General features: G+C 32.1%; 1 protein-coding gene across 1 annotated transcript in view; it reads right to left on the bottom strand.

The window, feature by feature from the left end:
* The window catches only part of LOC106466368, a 20,881-nt gene extending 18,797 nt beyond the window's left edge, over positions 1–2,084 (bottom strand). The window contains exons 1-2 of the mRNA XM_013926649.2: positions 2,008–2,084; positions 1,553–1,678 (exon numbers count right to left, since the gene is read on the bottom strand). The gene's annotated coding sequence lies outside the window, so the exon portion shown is untranslated. The remainder of the gene's footprint in view (positions 1–1,552; positions 1,679–2,007) is intronic.
* Positions 2,085–5,965: the final 3,881 nt, after the last annotated feature.

Raw genomic sequence — 5,965 nt, forward strand, 5'->3', positions numbered from 1 at the left:
AAACGGTTAACAGGCCGCATGACGTGTCATTTCTGGATAGTGTTTGTTTGTGCGTGCACTTTGACATAATTTTTTTTTCAATATTATTTATTCGTCGTTATTGCAACAGAGGTTGTGTAAATGACCCAAACATATTCTGTTATATTTGTTGTAAATTTGATCTAAGTAAGTTTTTTTCTTCTCGATTAAAAAAAATCCTTACGTGATAAAAAAAAGCATATTATTTTCGAAATTTGCGTAGCTGAATTATGGAAAATCTGTTATTAAAACCAAAACAACTTTTATGAAGTTTAAATTCGCAGGCCTGTGTAATCTGTCTTGAACGATATCAAATTTAAGCGTGTAAAGCAATAAATAAACTTGGTGTCAAATATTTCCTGGAAAAGGTAAATTATCTGTTGAGTGTTATTGTATGTTACCTGTTAGCGATGCGCACAACAATTAATTGTTTTCTTGTCTGAAAAATAAACCTACAAACATACGCCTTTTTTAGGAAATGCGTTTTTTCTGTACAGCATTGCTTATCAAATTTTAAGCAGTGGGTTGTACATTTTAGTGTATAACTATTATGATTTTATTATAAAGATTGTTTTCCATTGTCAAGTTAATATATTAGTTAGGACTAACCTAAATCTCGCTGACTTTAGTGAGGCATTATTAGAATTGCGACCGAAAATATCGTTAACAGCGAGGGTATCTAATTGATGAAAAATTCTTTCTAACCTTTATAGGTAAAAATGTAAGAAATATTTATTCAATTTGCCATACTTATTGCCAGATAGATTTTTAGTTTCTCTGGAAGCACATAATGAGTAAGTACTTGTTTTATATTATAATTTGATATAAAATTGAACTGGTTGATGCTGAATTTCCACACAACCAATAGTAGTTTGTATTGTATCACTTAGAATTTTTCTTTTTTTTTTACAGTTTGCAACGTTACGTTTAGTTAGCTGTAAAGGAACTTTCTATCACAGAAACTTACCAGAAAAACACATCTTATTTCTTCTGATAATTTACTCTCGTTGGTAGTTATCGCTGGACTGACTACACTTGTTGTGATATATTTGTCTTCTAACCAGTGAAATCGTAACACAGCACAGATTACTAACATTTTCGAGTTTCTAGAATGCTACATCACACCTGTGAAAGGAAACTGGAGATGACACATCATGCATTCCCGAACAAATCGAGGCGTGTCAGCCAGCTTTCTAGACACGCTACAAGAAGCACAACTAGTGACTAAGCTGGGCAAGTTTATAAATGCAGGGCCTTCCCCTACTGACCCTTTCCACTCTGATCGCTAGAAACGCGTTTTACTTTATTGAATGCCAAGTGAATTGAAGTAATTATAAAAAAAAAACTGAAAACATCCAATGATGATAGGTGACTTAGCCTTGAAGATTTCCTCTGAATATTAAGACAATAAAATAGTTTAAAGAAAATTAGTTTATGAGCTCATCTTAAGAAATAATATTAACGTCTTTCTAAAAACAAACAAGAGAGAGAGAGAGAATTAATGTTGTCATTTGCTATATTGCATACTGCTTACCTCTGCCAGTAGGTGGCCGACCGGTATTTCAGCTTCAAGTTGTCAGTCTATCAGTGGTAAGGTCATCCACTCTCGCTCTCCGTGCTATTGCTGCAGGGCACACAAGGGCGTCGCCAGTCGCTTAGTCTGTCAAAAAAAAAAAAATCCCTGAAACTTCTAGGCCTAACGACTGACTCTCCTTCTATATTTACTTAGTTATTGGTTTGCTTTAAAAATGAAAAAAGCCAGTTTCGAGTTAACACGTCCCAAAGCGTTAATGCAGCTGTATCACATTCCAAGCTCGCTGAAGATTAATAGACACACATTCCTCATCAGTGAACACTACAAAAACAAAATGCTGAAATGGAAAACAACGACTTTGGATCCGAGCTTGTCTTTCAATAGGTTGCTGTGTAAACCGCCGTTCTTAATGGAAGATATAACATGAGTTACAAACTGATAAACACTTGACATACACAAAGATGCCACGTATTTTGGCCATCATTCCATTTAGGGCTGTATAACATCCAAAACTCAGGGTAACCACCAGAAACGCACGTACGATCACGTGCGAGCGATACAGCTGGACTAGTTTCTACCCTCTCTCTGCACAAGCTTGAACTGAATATCTGCCACAGCAAGACTCGCGTATTACCGAAGTCACGCTGAGCCCTGACTGGTCCGTTTAGTAAGCTAGAGAGAGACCAACAAGGTATCCCCCCCCCCCCACATACACATTCTCCCTGTCTATGCAAGTTTTTTTGGCCATTATCACTGAATGGTCTATCTTAGATAGGGCAAGCACCGTGCAGTGACCAAACAACCAACCGTCTTGTAGCATATGTTCAAGTTTATAATTATTAAAACGTGTATATATCCTACATGACTAATAGAAGTTATACCCTTCTAATTTCTTAGGAGTAATTGGTGAATGTCGATTATTTACATACAGGACTATGGATTCAGATTACCCTCAACGACTGGTACTTTCCAATCTTATATATAATAGAACATGGGATGTGATTACGCCGTTATAATTTGATACACATGATTGAAAGATGTTAATCAGTTACAGATAATATTTCCATTAATTAACTCAGTGTATTTTCAGACACACGATTGGTATATATATATCAATAATATATCAAAGAGATTTTGGATACAACTATTATGTATTTTTGTTTAATATCTTTATACTCTTTCATTATAATGCGGGTCAAGGTACGTAATTTATAGAAATATTATTCCAAGACTATTTGTAATAACTTGTTCTGTTTCCTATTTTGAAATCATGTTGTGTGTTTCTTGATAAAGTTATTCATGAAATAGAAACTCTGATATGTAAATTTAAAACTTGGAAATTTCAGTCATAACATAAAAAGCTTCAACTTTGTTTTCTTTCTTACTTTTTTTTTTTACTACTTCGATTTAGTGAAGCACAAGGAAATAGGACAAGCTATCATAATTCCACGCTGCACAGATATGGAAAACTTAATTTTCCCGAGCTCTATCTATTTTCCCTGTAAGGCATATTTCAAAAATCACAGTTTACTGAGATTTTTTTTTACTGTACCTCTCTCTCTCTAACTACTAGATTGTGGTTAATGAACTGCCTCTTACTTTTATTACAGACTTGAAGACGTATAATGCTAAAATTCAGGGTTCGATTCCTGTTGCGGGTATAGCACTCAGAGAACCAGTTGTGCAGTTTTGCACTTAAACAAAGCAAGTAATTATAGCGTTTGCGTTTACTTATCTTACTTCTTAAAAAGGGGCGGCGTGGTTTACTAGTTGACGTACTAGACTTTCTTTAGCAAATGTGGGATATCACTGTTAGTTTTAAGATCATATGAATAAGTTTTATACCGAAAGACACAATGACAATATAAAAATGTAAAAAGAACAGTGGACGAATGAGATGTTTATTTTGAGAAAAAAATTAATATGTAAGATGTTCAATGATATGTATTCTTAAAAGGAAAAACATATTACATTTTATAATATAAAATAAGCACTGGACTACAATAAGAAAATTAACCAAGAGCGATTTTTTTTATGTTTTTGTTTGTTATGCTCTTCTGAAGATATTAATGTTAATGTTCATTTCTCTATTTAAAAGATTATGTGAGTCATAACGTTCTTTTGTGTCCAAAACAAATCCAGATCTAATATATAAAGGTGCATCTACTACAAATCTGGATCTAATACATAAAGGTGCATCTACTACAAATCCAGATCTAATACATAAAGGTGCATCTACTACAAATCCAGATCTAATACATAACGGTGCATTTACTACAAATCCAGATCTAATACATAACGGTGCATCTATTACAAATCCGGATCTAATACATAAAGGTGCATCTACTACAAATCCAGATCTAATACATAAAGGTGCATCTACTACAAATCCAGATCTAATACATAAAGGTGCATCTACTATAAACCTGGATCTAATACATAACGGTGCATCTACTACAAATCCGGATCTAATACATAACGGTGCATGTACTACAAATCCAGATCTAATACATAACGGTGCATCTACTACAAATCCAGATCTAATACATAACGGTGCATCTACTACAAAATGACATATTAGATGTCACTCTCTCCATTTTTCTACATACGAGAAGATTGAAGGATATTTCTTGTTATAAAAATCAAGCTAATTGCAGATATTGTGGTTTTTTTTCCACACTCATCATCATTTTTTCACTGAGGCTCAAAATTAGTTGTGTGTGAAAGTAGTAGTTAACCTGATTTTTATAAAATATCCTAGGCCTATTGGTTTCCAACAGTTCGCTAGCTTTCGGCGTTTAATTAAACTGCAACTTTTAGGATATTTCTTTTTTGCTAATACGACACAGTTATTTGCGAAATTTTCTTCGAAAACTATAGAGCTTAGATAACCATATGCGTTATAGATTTTACAGGTTTTATAGGGAACACAGGTCAGGTCTAGCTTAAATCTCAATGATGGTGTAAAATTAGCAAAGGAAACACTTTTATATATTATGATATCAGAGTCAGAAGTATGTTTAAGTATTAATTATGTTTTGATTAAACTTTTTTAAGAATTTTTGAAAAATATTTATCTCATCTTATTTTTGACCACGCTCTTGACCTTTAATCAATAAATATATTGTGGTCAACAGTTTGCACTTCTCTCTTCAGTTAAGCAAGGTTATTATGCCATAGCTTTCTGCTTACGAACTAAACAATATATTTAGGATTTCTATTTATAAACTAATTCCCACAATCTAAATTATTGAACAGGTAAATATTTATGATTTATTATGTCTTTTTTTCATAAATACCCTCACACAAGAAGCAAGAATAAACACAGATATATTTTTGGTAGGAATTGAACGTATACATTTAGATTTGCTTTGTTCTGGTTTTATTAATTTGACTCTGGTGTTAAGACAGGTGATATAGATTTATCCTAATTTGTTCAAAAGGAAAATGTCGTTCTATGTTTCAGAGTTTATAGCTTTAGTGTTTTTTAAACTATTAATATAATACAATTGTAAAAATTAATGTTTAAACTTAACTATGTTTCAAGCAGTTAGTTGGGCTACTGTGGTTATATGACATATCATGAGGGTTTGAAATATTGAGAAATTTTAAAGTATTTTAAGAAATGAAATTTTAACATCAAATAGAAGTGAATGTTTGGATGAATTCTTAAACCTGCTCGATACAAAAAATTATGAATAACACTTTGAAAAACAAATGGACTTTTATAACAATAAACAACTGAATTTTCCAAACAATAAAGCATTTTGTAACATAATGAATAAAGTAATATGCTGTTTTTTTTCGATGTGCTAAATTCGAGAAACAAAAAACCTGTTAAATTACTTAGAATAATAATAAAAATATATATAAATTTCAGACTGTACTCCAATATTCACCAAAATGGCACCCTGCTGCCCTCTGGCGAGAGTTGAAATATTTTCTCCAACTTGTAAAAGCAATGAATAACCGTAAAACGTTTGTTATCGTTTTTCTTTTCTTTTCTTCTTTTTATTGTGCTGTTAAGACAGGTGATATATTTTTTATTTTTATTAGTTCAATAGGAGAATTTCGTGCCAAGTTTCAGTTCGGTTTGTGCAATTTTAGTGTCTTTTAAACTATTAATGTAATACTTGTAAGCGTAAAAATTAATAAATAATGTTTAACATTAAATACGTTTCAAGTAGTTAGTTGGGCTACTCACTATCAAAATCAACATTTGTACACTTTATGTAAGTTCATTTGTATCAAAACCTATTAATCGAATAACATCACTATAGCCATTCACTCCTCCAGTACATTACTTGGTTTGACAAAGAAAGATGTTTTAAAGTTATTTCTAGGAGTATAATTATTATATATAAAATGATTTTTTTAAATATTTCTGATGAACCAATCACGTGAAATTCATAG

This window comes from Limulus polyphemus, unplaced genomic scaffold, assembly GCF_000517525.1.
Source record: "Limulus polyphemus unplaced genomic scaffold, Limulus_polyphemus-2.1.2 Scaffold2240, whole genome shotgun sequence".
Classification (NCBI taxonomy): Eukaryota; Metazoa; Arthropoda; class Merostomata; order Xiphosura; family Limulidae; genus Limulus; species Limulus polyphemus.